This window comes from Haemaphysalis longicornis, unplaced genomic scaffold (assembly GCF_048455015.1).
Source record: "Haemaphysalis longicornis isolate Haplotype H1 unplaced genomic scaffold, Haemaphysalis longicornis Haplotype H1 scaffold_1, whole genome shotgun sequence".
NCBI classification, from domain to species: Eukaryota; Metazoa; Arthropoda; class Arachnida; order Ixodida; family Ixodidae; genus Haemaphysalis; species Haemaphysalis longicornis.
The window spans coordinates 47834723-47851024 of record NW_027526203.1 but is presented as its reverse complement, the minus strand read 5'-3'; the positions used below and the strand labels follow the sequence as shown (position 1 = coordinate 47851024).

The 16302-nt window shown below is 45.0% G+C and overlaps 1 protein-coding gene and 1 pseudogene across 1 annotated transcript in view; one reads left to right on the top strand and one right to left on the bottom strand.

Annotated features, from left to right (window-relative positions):
* The window catches only part of LOC144163893 (uncharacterized), a 49366-nt gene extending 34051 nt beyond the window's left edge, over positions 1–15315 (top strand). The window contains exon 6 of the mRNA XM_077694563.1: positions 15251–15315. The gene's annotated coding sequence lies outside the window, so the exon portion shown is untranslated. The remainder of the gene's footprint in view (positions 1–15250) is intronic.
* Positions 399–16302, bottom strand: part of LOC144167950 (uncharacterized) — a 120275-nt pseudogene continuing 104371 nt past the window's right edge.

The following is a 16302-nucleotide window of genomic DNA, read 5'->3' as shown; positions in this document are numbered from 1 at the left end:
ATCATTCTACTACGCCGGCAGGTATGTTTAGTTTTTGGTGGTACCGCAAAATACCAAAATAAAAAAAGTTTGTAGAACGTACACCACCCACATGGCTAACGAAATCCTGTCAGTGAGTGCTATCCATACATTATTATAACATGTCGATGCATACTTGTCTCTTCACTTGCTAAACCAGAATAGCATGCAAAATACGAACAAGAGGCAGGGATACAGAAAAACGCCATGAAAAAAATAAAGCGAACGCCAGTATGCATGCGGAGCGGTGTTGTTAAGTAACTCTCAGCAATAAAATATTTGGCTGTACGAGAACTTCCATTGTTATTTTTTCTTGTTACATTTCAACTGTCAAATAATGTTACATACGAAATTTTTATTTTAATCGCCGGAATTGACATTTATCGATCTGTCCACCAAATTGAAACAGTAACCGCGTACCGTTTCTGCTTTCGCATTTCTTGAAAGGTCCGCAGATATTTCCGCCACCACACGATGATGTCATCCCTTTCCAGAAGCGCAGAGTTACGTTTTCGCTTCCGAAAAGGAAATCCAATGTCATTCAGAAGCCGACGCATCGTTCTGACACTCGGCTTCGGCAGCCCCATGTCGGGGTCGCTGGTCACATCGCTGAGGATCTTTTCTGCAGTTGGCGCCTCGTTGCGAATGAAGTACTGATGCACTTTCTGTCGAAGAGCAGCAAGGGTGAAGCTGTCGTACCGCTGTACTCTTGTCTTTCCTGTAACTGCAAGCGGTTTCCCCGTCGACAAACGAAGCCTTTTGCGCTTTGGGGACTTCGAGGTGCCACGCACAACCTCATTCTTGAGCCGTGCGACCGTACGCTCGCTTACATCAGTAAGCTGGCTAGCCTAACGAAATGCGGAAACGATGGAGAGTCCTGGCTGTGTCACTCTCACTTGGGCATATTTGTTGCAGACAACTTGCTTGGTCTGGTTTGACAGCTTTTGGTTGTGAACCTTTTTGAAAATCCTTTGAGGCGAATTAACTGGCAGGCTATCGGACAGAAAAGTAGCTGCTGTCGATGAAGACGCCTTTAAAAAAAGTAACGCTTACTGGCGATTATATTCTGGCGATTTATTGGCATGTAAATGCAAGGCTAGAAAAAAAGAAATATATGTTTTTGAATTGCATAGGTTATGCGCATTGAATAATGTTTGTAGAACTACTTCCAACTGCGCAGCGAAATGTCGTGGTTCAGCCAGCGACTTCGCCCCCCCCTCCCCCCCTCCCTCCTGTAGCTTTCTCTCCATTGCCACAGAAAGTTGTCCCCAAGTATAATGACCCTTTTAATGGAAACAGAACATCTCATGATCTGTATTTCTCTTCTCTTGGTATTTATGGCTGCTTAAAGTGCTATCCAGTGGAATTGTAGGGGGCTGTTGAACAACCTTGACGATATATATGATATACGCCTCGAGCGCTGCCTGTAGGGGCGCCACTGAAATCCCCCTAACGGCCCGTTTCGAAAGCAGTCGTGGGAGTTGCCGGCCTGCTCACCACTGTCGCCGTTGCTTTTGAGGCCTGTTCGCGACTGATATTTTCCGTTTGTGTGCGTTGGAAATACATATTTATGTGGAGCAGTCACTCTGTTCGCAAATGTGGTGCATTTACGAGAGTGTAAATGCTTCTGACGCGATCTTACTGTGGTACATTCGGTCCGCATAAGCGCCAGGTGTGTGCCACAAGCCGGCGTCACGAAACCGGCTTATATGCATGGATCTGATTGAAATTCCACTGCCCTGAAATTTACTAACAGTAACTCCGTAAGCAGCGTTTGTTCAGATGCTCATTCTACGGCTATACACTGCGATGTAAATCGGTTTCATGTGGTATCATTATTTAGCGGAGCACTCATACCTGACAGCCCGCCAGTTACGCTTCATATCTCGGATATTGATCACTACCCCGAACAAGCCAATGTAGCATAAATATCACGGACATTCTATGCAATAAGTAGTACTGATAATGCGAAATCACACGAGGGAGTTAGCGCAAAGAATTTACGGCTGGGTCGTCTTGTCGCGAGGTGAGCTTCCCCAAACAGTCATCGGTTACATACACCCTCCGCTTATATCCCAAGCTGTGACTAAACGCTTTTTCGAAACATCATCATATGACACAGGGAGCGTGCAGAATTTAGCACAAAAGTGAAACCAGGGGGCCTTATCAGATACCACGCTGAATCCAACGACACCTTTTATCGCTTGTGAACTTCCTTGTCCGCTGAGTGATCCCCTGTTTGTTAAAGTCGAAAAACAAACAAAAAAAGGTGAACGCGTAGCTTGTGTGTGATTTACTAAAACGGTCTTTTCTTGATTTCGCTCCGCATTTGTACACAACGATAGATAAGCGCCCCCTCCTCCCCCTCCCTGTCTTAGAAAACATCAGTGCATTTCGCATCTAGTTGGTCCAGTGAGTTCAACCTTGCTTAAGGTAAGACAAACGTCTGTAGGATTTGCGAAGCTGCACTGCTTTTTTTTCATTCTCGCATGAGCTGTTACATTGCTTCCGGACTTGGCAGACCATTTATTTTTCTGTGGTTTCATTAACTCTCCTTGGTCTGTTCTATCACGCGAGAGTGGGCACATATTTAACGACCCATAGACTTGGAATATACTTAACATGTTCGCGTGGCCTCTATTTATATAAAAGGCACAAGTTATTGCCAAGTATATTTGGTAATCACCTCCCCAAATGATATTTTTGGACGACGTATACATTCAAAACAAGGCCGAATTCGTTGTCCGCGCTGCAAAACGAAACCTACCTCTCACTGTGCCAATATCAGGTCTAAACGAGGCCTCAATAGAATTCACTTGCACCTGAGATATTCGGAGGTGACAGTGGTGATATGCCGCTGCCGTCGCCGACGCCCGTAAGAGCGACGAAGAAGCGCGCAGTACCGCGTCCCCGGTTAGCTCTTGTTGGCGTTCGAGCACACTAACAACTCTAATCAGGACGCAGCTGTTTTTTAAAGTGCCCTGAACGTACTACAGTCTAATCCCGCTACAACGAAGTCCGCTTCAACGAAATTTCCGTTTCAACGAAATATTTCCAATTCCCCGTCAGCTAGCCATAGAAGTCAATGCAACAAAGTCCTCGCCACAACGAACCATTTGTCTGGCTTGCTTTCGCTTCAACGAAATTTTCGATGAATTGGGCTGGGTTTGAACAATTATTTTACAATAAAATAAGCATAGCGCCAGCTATCTGTAACTTTTTAAACATTGAGGACGCTTAGTTTCACCGAAAACATGCGCGGTGCGCCCACACCGCCACCAAAAAAAAAAAAAAAAAACTTATAGGCGGACGCCATTGTTTGAGGTGATAACGATGTGGCTGGCCGTCTTTACATGAGGCACAAGCCCGGTTTGCCAAGCCGGAGCTACAGCCAATCTGTATCCAATTGAAATCGCACGAATGTGCTCCGCTGCTGGCGCGGCGGCGTCATGTATGCGTTGTGACTCGTGAGCAGCTGTCCTTGCCGTTTTCCTTCTACCATTCTTCATAGCCAAGAACACAAATCATGTTTGCGTGTTTGGTCTTAAAGCCAAGTCATCCTATCAGTCGCGAGCGCGCGGTCATGTTTAATGCAAGCGCGCGCGTCTTGCCTGCCAAGGTCAGTAGCTGCCATGCCCTGTCAGAGGATAAGATAACGGCACTGATCCTGCCACAAGCGAGAGGGGGTCTTCCGACGCCCTAGCAGCTATCTGCAAGTAATCAGCTCGGTGGGCACACTTTGTTGTGCAGCAATACGTTTTGCGCCTGCATTTCTTCACCCCCCTCCATAACGCGTTCTTTGCGTGCAGTGAACACAGATAACCATTGGTATGTTTGTTATCCGAATAAACATGACGTTACTGCGCGTCACTCGTTTTTCTAAACATTGTTTTTGTTTTGCTGCCAATGATGCGGAAACATACGGGGCTGATTTTCGGGCCTTTCCGTGGTGTGTTGGGGCGGATTTCGCCTCAACGAATTTTCACTTCAATGAAATTTTTCGCCCGTCCCGTCAATTTCGTTGTAGCGGGATTCGACTGTATTTGCTTACAGACATCACAATAACAAGATGTTTAGGGCGCGGAAAGGCAAAAAGAAGCGAAAGAGAACCAAAACACTGCATGAGCCGCTATCAGCTGCGTTGCGGACATCCCGTAAGCGCCGCGGAGAAGCGGCGGCAGGCGGCGCAGTGATCGCGAAGCTCGAGGCGTATACTCTCAAATCACAAACCAAAAATACTGTCTCTCCAAGAAACACACCTACGCCCATCTCAGACAAACTTTTTAACACAATACACTATATTTCGTAAAGGCAGACTGAACTACCACCATCCGTCTGGTGGTGTGGCAATAATAGTACAAAAATCTGTTGCTTGTCAACACCTGCAGCTACAAACTTCACTTGAAGCAGTTGCCGTTAGAGCCATAATTTTTGATAGGCTAATAACAGTGTGTTCTCTTTACAATCCACCGGACTATCACCTATCCAGTGTCGAATTCGAAATTCTCACCAATGAGCTACCTGAACCCTACCTAATTATTGGGGATTTTAATGCCCACAACCCTATCTGGGGTCTGCGCGAGCCGATGCACGAGGGCGGCTAATTGAAAAGTTCATCATATCATCCAGAAGTTGCATCTTTAATAAGAAACATCCAACATACTACAACACGACCCACAACACATATTGTGCAATAGATCTGGCAATTGGCTCCGCAGTTTTACTGCCCACCTGTGAGTGGAAAGTAATTAACAACCCCTATGGCAGCGACCATTTCCCCGTGAAACCACTAGCAATAACTCCCAAGACACCGATTCGCTTCGAACTTTTAAACAACATGCAGCTGACTGGAAAACATTCAAGGAACTTTCCAGACTAACCCCTTCACTAATAAGTCATTTAGCAAAAACGCCCGTGTGTACGAGATTTCGGCGCACATTAAAGATCCCAAGGTGGTCAAAATTAATCCGGAGCCCTCCACTACGGTGCGCCTCATTGCCAGCGTTGCGTCGGTGCGTTAAACCCTACAATCAGTCAATCAATCAATAAGTCATTTAGATATTGAAGCAGCAAGTTCACTTATTACGGCCCATATTCTTGACTGTGCTCAAAAAACCATTCCAGAGACCACTCCTAAAACCCTTCCCAAACCTAGACCATGTTGGAATGAGGAGTGCGAGCATGCACGTTCCGAACAGAATAAATCATGGGCGCTCTTACGCCGCTATCCTACGGCAGACAACCTGCTTAAGTTTAAACGGGCAAAAGCCAAAGGAAAGCGGACACGGCACGTAGCAAAAAACGAAAGTTGGACAAGGTTTATATCGTCTGTAAACTCTTACATAGACTCTCGCAAAGTATGGGCTAGGATAAAGAAACTAAAAGGCTACAAGACCAACCCTGCTCCCCTTGTAAATAGTGTGGGTAACACAATAAAAGACCAAGCAGATGCTCTCGGCAAACATTTTGAACATGTATTCAGTTCCTCTCATTACACACAAACATTTTTACAGCACAAGAAAGCAGCTGAGCGCCAGCCCCTTTGTGTGAGCCAAAGCTCAAATGAAGGATACAATGCCCCATTTACGATGCCCGAACTAATTACTGCACTGTCCACATGTGGTAAGTCAGCCCCTCGAGCTGGCAGAATCAGCTATGAGATGATCAGGCACTTACACATTGACACACTTTACACAATACTCCCTCTCTTTAACAAAATATGGCAGAAAGGCCGCTTTCCAAAAGCGTGGAAAGAGGCAATCGTTGTACCTCTTCTAAAAGAGGGGAAAGAACCATCCTTTGCTGCTAGTTACAGGCCTATTGCCCTGACCAGCTGTTTGTGTAAGTTCCTGGAAAAAATGATAAACTGGCGGCTTTTTTACTTTCTGGAGTTTTATGGTGTTCTAGACAAAAATCAGGGAGGGTTTAGGTCTGGGAGATCAACTACAGATAACCTGGTTGCATTTGAATCGTATGTTAAAGACGCTTTCGTCCATAAACAGCGCTGCTTCTCTGTATTCTTTGATATGGAGAAAGCCTACGATAGAACGTGGCGATATGGCATTCTATTGAACTTGCAGTCGTTTGGCCTTAGTGGCAATATACTCAATGTTATTCAAGACTATTTGTCTGATCGCACATTTCGTGTCCGTGTGGTGACTGCCCTGTCTAGAACATTTGTTCAAGAAAATGGCGTACGCCAGGGAGGAGTGCTGAGCTGTGCACTGTTCATTGTTAAAATGAGTTCTCCTAAAACTGTGCTGCCTCGAACTGTTTCATACTCTGCCTACGTTGACGATATCCAAGTTAGCTTTAAATCCTGTAATCTGTTGATATGTGAACGTCAAATCCAATTAAGTGTCAACAGGCTGGTTACGTGGGCTGAAAAAAAATGGTTTTAAGTTTAACGCTGATAAAAGTGCTGTTGTTGTCTTTTCTAGGATACGCGGTGTTCAACCTCTTCCTTGTATCACGTTAGGAGGTCAGCCCATACCAGTGAAAAAGGAACACAGGTTTCTAGGTATTTTGCTCGACCACAAGCTCACATTCATACCACACATTAAATTACTAAAAGTAAAATGCCTGAAAACAATGAACATTTTAAGGGTACTATCTCATCAGTCCTGGGGAATGGATACAAAATGTCTGCTAGCACTTCTTAATAGTGTTGTTAGGTCAAGAATAGACTACGCCTGCATTGTATACCAGTCTGCAACCAAAACAGCACTCAAAATGTTGGACCCAGTATACAACTTGGGGCTTCGCTTGGCCACAGGGGCATATCGAACAAGTCCTATTCCATCCCTTCATGTCGAATCAAACCAGTGGTTCCTAGGGTACCAGCGCGCCTACACTGCTCTGATGTATGCCGCAAAGATGAGTTCTCTGAAGGAACACCCTCTAAATAGCATAATGAAAAATAACACAACTGATCACCTCTTTGAAAAACCGGCCATCCATAGCTCGACCTTTCCCGCTGGCAGTTTCACACCTCGTCAGCAAGTTCCAAGTTCCTCTTACTGTACATCAGTTTATGATTTGGTCGCTCCGTGGGACACTTTCCCAATTCACTGTGACATGTCCTTTAGAGAAATTCAAAAGAAAAATGTACCAAACTTTGTCATCACTCAGCATTTTCTGTTCCTCCGTGACAAATACAGGGCAGCTGAATTTTACACAGATGCTTCAAAAACTACCACAGCCGTATCCTGTGCTGCAAATGGCCCCCTACTTAATATATCCAAAACAATGAACAGGAACACAAGTATATTCACTGCAAAGGCGCACGGTATTCTACTGGCTTTGAACCACATTCTTTGAAACAAAGTTAAGAAGTATACACAGACTCTCTCAGTGTCGTCTCAAATCTTTCATCTCGGAAGGTCAGTAAAAACCCTACTTTTAATTGTGTTTTAAGAGCTCTCTACTCGGCTTATGGCCTGAAACTCGTTGTCACAGTCTGCTGGGTTCCTGGCCACTGCAGCCTTGCTGGAAATGAAGCTGCTGACCGTAGTGCTGCAGCTGCCGCCCTTCGAAGCAGCCTAGACATAAACAAGGTCCCATATCAAGATCTGAAACCTTTTGTAAAAAGGAAGCTGCGAGACCACTGGCAGCAACAATGGGACAGAGAAGCAGAGAACAAACTACATGTCGTTAAACCCAAAATAGAAAAGCCCCCTGCTGAAAAACATGACAGATTTGTGGAGGTAGCCTTATGCAGATTGAGAATTGACCACACACACATCACACACTCATACCTTTTAAAACAGACGCAAACAAGCCACACTGTCATCGGTGTGGGGGGCAGCTGTCAGTTCTTCATATGCTTATTGAAAGTGAGATGTGCAACATAGAGGGAAAACGTCACTTTCATGAAATATACACTCATTGCATACCCTTGCACCCTTCATTATTTTTATCGGTAGTCCCATGTTTTCTTACAGATAAGTCTTTCATTACCTTGCCGATGTTGACTTCTTGAAGTACATAACGTAACTTCTTGAAGTACATAACGTACTCCCCATGATCTCACTTGGCCTCATGTTCCGTCACAAAACAATGGCGATATTGTGGGGTTTTTAACACCTTGCATACCAATATTTCTTACTTTTAATTATGCCCCTATACACCAACTTCCATAGTTTAATTTTAATGTAGTGAATTTTTTACAGATTCCATTTGCACGATTGTGTTAGCCGGTGTCAGCCGCTGCGCTACAGTCAATGAAAAATGACAAAGTAAAAATGACAATCAGAGTACAGTTGAACCTCGTTATAAGAGACACTGATGTAAGAGACAAATGGGTATAAGAGACACTATTCACCCACATGGTTGGCTGCCCTATCTTTCCCATTAAATTGACCTCTTTTATAACAGACATTGGATGTAGAAGACAGTTGGTTATAAGAGACAAGTCATCCTTGAACTTTAATCAACAATCTCGCTTGTAACAGACATTTCAACTTCAGATGCAGTGCCACCAATCACTAATTGCAGTTGCTTCCATCCTGGAAGCACAGGTGGACCACAGACACCTGCAGTCACTATTTATTATAACTTAAGCAAACACAAAGTGGTTCACTCAGCTATGAAATGACGATGAGAAGCCCTGCCAATGGAAATGCAACTTACAGAAGTGGTTGAAGCTTACTGCCGTCCATTGAATGGAGCGCAATCGCACATGCGGGCTCTCCCACTCGCGTAGCTCCCAATCAAGAAGCACTGCAGATGTTGAGTCCTGCAAGCGTAATGAATAGCCTGAGCACACAGCGGAAGAAGCTGTGCGCTCTGGCTATTGATCAGGCTTGTGAACTCAACATCTACAATTCACCTTCCACAAACAGTGAAAGGAAAAAAAGCTTGTAGAATCGGTTGTAAAAAACAGTGTAAATACAGTCATGAAGCAAACAAAGTTTCATAAATTCTTGGGCCAAACATTAATTAGAATGAATCTTTTTCAACATGCTGTAGCGTTCTTTTGAGCTTATTTTAGTCATACGGTGCCCACATTGAACTATGGGTTGATCAGTTGGTAAAAACATGGCACCCTGCTTATAAGAGACATCTCATATAAGAGACAGAAATTGCTCCCCGGTACGTGTCTCTTATAAAGGGGTTCAACTGTAAAATGTTTTTGTGTCTCATCATCGCAAACAGGTAGAATGGTATTCGCATGAAAGGTTGTAGTTTATTGGAGGTGAACATCAGTTTAGCCGGCCATTTTTGGTGATCCTAGCTTTGCTGCCTGAACATTCTGTTGCTGCATGTGTTAAACAAAGAGGGTATTGGACACTTTGCCCTTGCGTGTTAATTTGGTGCGCTTTTGTTTTGCAGTTATTACTCATTTTCACCTGTTAACTTGAAACGGAAATGAATTTGAAACGTTGCCTTTTGCCTTCCCTCCATTTTCCTATATTCAGACAAGAACAAATAAACTTCAATTCAAGTTTGGGGTTAGCTTTGCTTAGTGGAGGATGGTCCAGCATTAATTGTGTCTTCTGACACCTCTACTTACATAATCTCCGGTGTACGTTCGTCAACTCTCACAACCCTGTGATGGGCGAAGATAAAGCTATGTTCAGCTTCGCACGTATGGAAGCTGCTCTTCAATGGAAAAAATGCAAGCAAACACCTTGTTTTACAGAATGCCACTGTGGGTTCGCACAAACACTGTGTGTACCGGAGTTGGAGCAAGGCCTGATAACTGATCCCCTTCGACTCTGGGCGTGAGGTTTGACCTTCGAATGGTAATAACGCGGTGTGCTCGCTCGGGCCAAAGGTAGATGACTCCGCATTTTGCAAACCTCTAGACATAGTACAAGGATGGTGTTCCTAGTTCAGAGTAGGTTCTAACGCATGGTCGAACGCCTGAGATAGTACACAGATAAAAGGTACTTGGCGGGGGACTTGCACAGAGGCCGGTCCGGAGATTATGGAAGCGCCATAATGCTGTGAACTGGGGTTACATCTCCTCCAAAGGGCATTTCTGGCTGCTCCAATCCTGCTCCAAAATGCCCTTCTGGCTGCTGCAAGCCTGCTACAAAAGGCACTTTTGCCTGCTCTCAGGACTGCTCCCAAACCCATGAACCCTGTTCCACCCCTGCTTTTGCAACACGCTGTGCCCTTCCTTTGTGCTTATTTTAGTTGTACGGTGCCCGCATTGAACTAGGGGTTGATCAGTAAGTGAAAACATGGTTCCCTGTTTATAAGAGATGTCTCGTATAAGAGACGAAAACTGCTCCCCAGTACGTGTCTCTTATAAAGGGGTTCAACTGTATTGGGCAGCACCACGCCAACATGAGAGAACAAGTAACCACACGAGACTGGCGCATTCATGTGCCTGCACTGAAATAATGTGTGTTTCTAGACTTATTTGTCTCAATTCTCTGCCACCCCTGCAAGCTATCTTTGGTTTAACTGGGCCTTCATTATAACAAGACCTACCTTGAGGTTATCCACTCAGTGCTGCTTTAATTCAAAGTGCAAGCTAAGTTCTGCACTTGAAGGTGAACATTTTGACAGACTTCTGTCTGGTTGGGAAGTTACTGAACTGAGATTTAATTATGCTCCAACCAATACATAGACAAAAACCTGACGTTTCGAAACACCCTCGGCTTCTTCTTCAGGGGTGACTGGGGCCACGCTGCAGCTGCGTCTTATAGTCTTTCACTTTTGCTGGCCTCGCACAAAGCCCCTCGCTGCGGCACGTAATCCGTGTGTGTACACGGAAGGGAGAGTGCCAAGCGAGCGATTAACCTTCCCAGGGGTGCGTTGGATATGCCACGATTCAAGGAAAAGCCGCTTCCTCCAGTTCGTTTCCGTTTCGAGGATGGCCGTTTCGGAGAAGTCAATTTTGTGGTCGGCCACTTCACAGTGTTCGGCGACTGCGCTGCGTTCTCTATTCTGTTTCCGTACATCATTCTTGTGTTGCCTAATCCTCTCCGGTAGGTTTTTGGTTTCACCGATGTACGAGGCGTTGCACTCAGCGCACGGAATGCGGTAAATGACCCCGGGTGCTTTCTCTATTGTCGGCTGGTCTTTGGGGCAGGGTATTAGGCTGCCTATTGTTGTCGAAGGCTTGTGGGCGATGCGCACTCCTACACCTCTGAAAATGCGGGCCAAGGCCTCGCTCGTTCCTGGGATATACGGCACTGGAACACGTGACCCCCGCCCCAAAGACCGGCCGACAATAGAGAAAGCACCCGGGGTCGTTTACCGCATTCCGTGCGCTGAGTGCAACGCCTCGTACATCGGTGAAACCAAAAACCTACCGGAGAGGATTAGGCAACACAAGAACGACGTATGGAAACAGAATAGAGAACGCAGCGCAGTCGCCGAACACTGTGAAGTGGCCGACCACAAAATTGACTTCTCCGGAACAGCCATCCTCGAAAGGGAAACGAACTGGAGGAAGCGGCTTTTCCTTGAGTCGTGGCATATACAACGCACCCCTGGGAACCTTAATCGCTCGCTTGGCACTCTCCCTTCGGTGTACACACACGATTACGTGCCGCAGCGAAGGGCTTTGTGCGAGGCCAGCGAAAGTGAAAGACTATAAGACGCAGCTGCAGCGTGGCCCCAGTCACCCTTGAAGAAGCCGAGCCGGCTTCGAAACATCGGGTTTTGTCTATGTATTGGTTGGAGCATAATTAAATCTCAGTTCAAGTTCTGCACTGTCTAGTTACTGAGGTTTCATGTGACATGAGAATGCTTCTTGCAGGCTGATAGAAAGGCAAAAAACTGTCGCACACCCTGGTTAAAAAAAAAAAAAAAAACCTGTCAAGTGCAAAAAAAAAAAAAGAGTTTTGCGGTGTTGGAACTAGTACCAACCTTGAAAACAAATTGGGTGCATTATCACTAATGTGATTCTGGCAACAGAGAATGCTTTAAAAATTCAGTGTACAAAGCCAGGGGATCAACAAATATTTTCAGGTGTCTATTTTTTGTCATAGAGGAGTTCTGGCAGTGATAGCACTTCTCACGCACCAGTCTCTCTACAGACCGGCTCGGTCATGCTAATGCCATAACAGTGTAGCCAGAGCTTCCGTTATAAAAAGTTTATAATTCTTATAAAAAGTGATTGCATATTTGCAATCCTTCTTATGCAAACCAAGGTAGCCATGAATGGGAAGCGTCACTAGAATTGCTGTTGTGTTGGGTAATAGGTTTCCACCTGAAATAGCCTGGTTTACTTTGTCTCAAGGCTGCCGACGGCCACTACAGAAAAAAGGATTGTTTTTCGGTGAATGGAATTGAGTTTCCCATTGCTAAACCATGTCCCCTAACCTCAAAACAGACTGAATTGGCGTCCACTTTGGAATGCTTGCCATCTGCACTATTCTGGCATCAATGCTGGTATCTGCCGAGAATAGACATCAGTGTAAAACTAGTAAATGGGTGAGTTTCCGTCCATGCATCTTGGCAAAGTGGGCAGATGCCGAGTGATGCTAAATCGGTTCATCACAACACGCGGTGGAAAAGCAGACAAGCTCTCGGAGCGGGCAAGCCCCCTATTACTGTCTCCATTCGTTTTCTTTTTTGAGTTGATGGTCAAGTTTTTGTGTTTACTTTAAATAATAATACAAAATAAAGCATTCTTTGTTTAGGCCTTTTTGGTCATTACAGTGGCATATAAAAAATATTGTGAGCTCAGCCAATTGTAAAGTCCCTGTTTGTGTTGCCATATCTTGAGGAGAGCGCAGTGGTTTCAGACAGGTGGCGAGGCAGTGGAAGTGGTAAGCGAATATATCTACTTAGGCCAAGTAGTGACCCCCGATCCCGACCATGAGGCAGAGATAATTAGAAGGATAAGAATGGGGTAGGGTGCATTTGGCAGGCATTCTCAGATAATGAATGGCAGCCTACCATTGTCGCTGAAGAAGGAAGTGTACGACAGCTGCATCTCACCGGTACTCACCTACGGGGCAGAAACTTAGGGGCTCACTAAGAGGGTTCAACTTAAATTGCCAATGACTCAGCGGGCAATGGAACGGAAGTTGATAGGTGTAACATTAAGGAACAAGAAGAGAGTGGAGTGGGGGAGGGAACAAACGCGTGTTAAGGACATAGTAGTAGAAATTAAGAAGAGGAAATGGACGTGGGCAGGGCATGTAATGCGAAGGCAAGATGACCGTTGGTCATTAAGGGTAACAGAGTGGATCCCTAGAGAAGGCAAGCGTTGCAGAGGGCGGCAGAAAGTTAGATGGGCAGAGGAGATCAAGAAGTTTGCTGGGATAAATTGGTCGCAGTTAGCTCAGGACTGGGATAATTGGAGTCCTATGGGAGAGGCCTTTGCCCTGCAGTGGGCATAGATAGGCTGACGATGATGATGTTGAGGCTTCAGGTACGTGTGGCATAGCCAATGCCGCATTTGCTTGCGTTTTACCAGATTATAATTGCATAGCTTTTATTATTGCTTCACTGATCTTTGGGTGGGGAGGGGGGGTCAGCACAGGGAGAAGTCTGTCCCTTGCTGGGCAAGGACTGTTTATCAAATCTCATTGGTTTGTGGCAAAGTGTGCATTGGCCAGACAGGGGTGTTGCGGAAGCATATCTTTCATTGCTGCACGTGTGGGGGCTTGGACACACTTCTATTCGTGCACCGCTTCTGTATACTCATTGCAGTGTTGAATGAAACTAGTTTAAAGTCAGCACCCAGGGTGCTACATGTCCCATTTATATTTTGTGGTGTTTTGACCTAGAAAACCAGTATTCATTGAGCAGTAATTATTCATAGCAACAGCTAATACGTTCATTGGACATCAAGGCATGATAATAATTTTCCTCTTCGCCTTACTAGATTTTCATTTGAGCCAAGTTTTTCTCAGTGTGTACCATCAATTATTGGAGTGGATTGGTTGCTCTGGCAACCTTCATCACTGCCCCTGATGCCCTTCCACGTGCTAAAAAAATTCCGCATACCACAGACTCACTGTGTTCATTGTATTTATCTGCATGGGGAACTGTTAAGGGCATGTGTGCGTGCATGTCATACAGGTGACATGTTGCTTGGATCTTTCATATTTCGTGTTCCAATGCATTGAAATGTTCTATGTACAGAGCTCGGCCAGTACGATGTTTTAGCCAGCTGCTCCTTTGAAGGGAAGTTGCTCTATAGCTTTTTTCTCTGTTGTGCTGTGCATTCTGTGCATTGCAGTCTGGTAATTTTTTGCGCCATGTGTGTCACCTTTCATGTGTTGGCTTAGATGGTTAAGAGAACTTCTTCTTTGAGGTTACGAGTGCATCGATGTTCTAAAAAGCTGCTCTACATTACTGCAGCTTACCAGGTCCAGAAATGTTGCTTGGGGGTGTACGAAGAGTCCTTTTTCAAGCACATTGGCAATCGCTGCAGTGTGCACGATCATTAGAAAAATGAAGCCAAGCAGATACTGTAGCGAAACAGTACTTTAAAGCAAAAGCCTTAAGTGCCCTAGCTATCTGCTCATGCTGCCAGCAATGGAACAAAAGTCATTGTTCCTTTCTTGCAGTTACCTGCTGGGAGGGGCGGCCAGGAATCGGAAGCTTTGAGGGGCTAACGTGCCCAGTTCACAAAACTGAAAAGGGTTGTGACTGTTAAACGTATTAGTGTAGGCATTGTAAAAAAGCAGTGGAAACAACCTTTGATATACAATTTCCCCCCTACTTTGTGTACATTGGTGACTGCCTACATGCCGGCCTTTATATCTCCACCATGCATTTTTGTAGAGAAGTGGTCAACTGGTCAGTTTTATAAATCTTCACGCCGGCTTTCAGGAAATACCCTGCTGGTGTTGTCCGTAATGGTAAATACTGTGACTCATTGTATAAATAACGGAGCCTTGGAAGTAGCTACTCGTGAAGGTTTTGCAAGGTAAAAAATTCTATTCCTCGCACTGCGACTCATTTTGTAAGCTTCATTTACGCTGAATGGTGCTTTTGACCTCGGTAGAAGTCTACCGAGGAATATTTTATGTGAAAAACTAAAACCTGAATTGGAGGAACCTGTAAGGCAGAGCTCGTTTACAGCTGTTAAAATGGTAATTTTTTGTCCCTTAATTAAACTAAAATGTATAAATATACGAGCTGTAAACTAATGGTTCAGATGGCTGCAAGCAACAAAGTGACTTAAAAGTACACAGGTGAATGGAAGGAGCTAGTTTTATTCTATGTGAGCATAATTACATAGTGTTGCTTGAGATTTAGTTTCTTTTTGATTATTCTAGGAGCATATTCATTGATGAAGTATAAATTTCAGGGGAGGACGTCATCCTGACAGTGGGCAACAGACAGCTGTGTCATGGAGCGAGCCTAGCGGGAAAGGTTAGTCGTAGCTTCTGCATTTTCTGTTTTATCGTTTCATTACAGTTTGAACTTTAGGGGCTGTCTTCACTGTATGAGCAGTTCCTTAAAGCTCCCCCACTTACAGAGTACAATGCTAATGGCATGATGAATAAGAATTGTTACCCAGCATTACTGACATGCTGCAGTGCAACACTTTCTCGTGACACTGCACAAGCCAGTACGTAGTTATGCCTGTTTTGTTGTTTGCTTCAACGACCGTGTTTTCACACTGTGAGTCCAGGGGAGCTGAGCCCATGGAAGCAAGAATTTTTTTGGCGCCTGCCAGTTTGACGCATGATTACATGACCAGACTAGGGCAAGTCGGTGAACAGCTGGGACAAACTTAATGTAAAAGTTGTATCATACACTTTAGTCACCCCATTACACTGACAGGCGTTGCTATAGAGTGTGCAGCCCTCATTAATGGCATTGAAATGAAAATGCGGCACTTTGTGCTCATTGTTGTGGGGTGCAAGGATGGGTGTTTTTTGTACGCTGAAAAAAATCATAAACTTGCGCAGGAATAAAAAAAGCAGTGTCCCAGTTTCTACCACAAAATATACATTACATGGCGTATGTGATTGCTTTTGCAGACGGGAGGAAATTAGCCAATTAGCCACTGGGGAGAGGGAAAAAGGGGAGGGTCACATTTGCAGCCACAATGGTGGGAGGGGGTGTAGCTGACCAAGAGAGCAAAGCGAATGCAAGGGGTGAGGGGGTACTGATTCAGTTTTGAGGAAAAAACAAGAAGAAATGGGTGGGGGTAATATTGAACTCATTAATTAAAACGTTAATCTGCATGCAACCGAGTCTTTCGGAAGGGGGAGTGGGGGCTTTACGGGCCATCAAGAAGAGTGAAAGGAACAGAAGAGGAAGGAGAGAAAAGTACAGTTGGGTCTCGATCACCACATCGGCTGGGGTCCGCGAATGCAGGGGGCACGGCATCATGGGGGCACTACTAAAGCA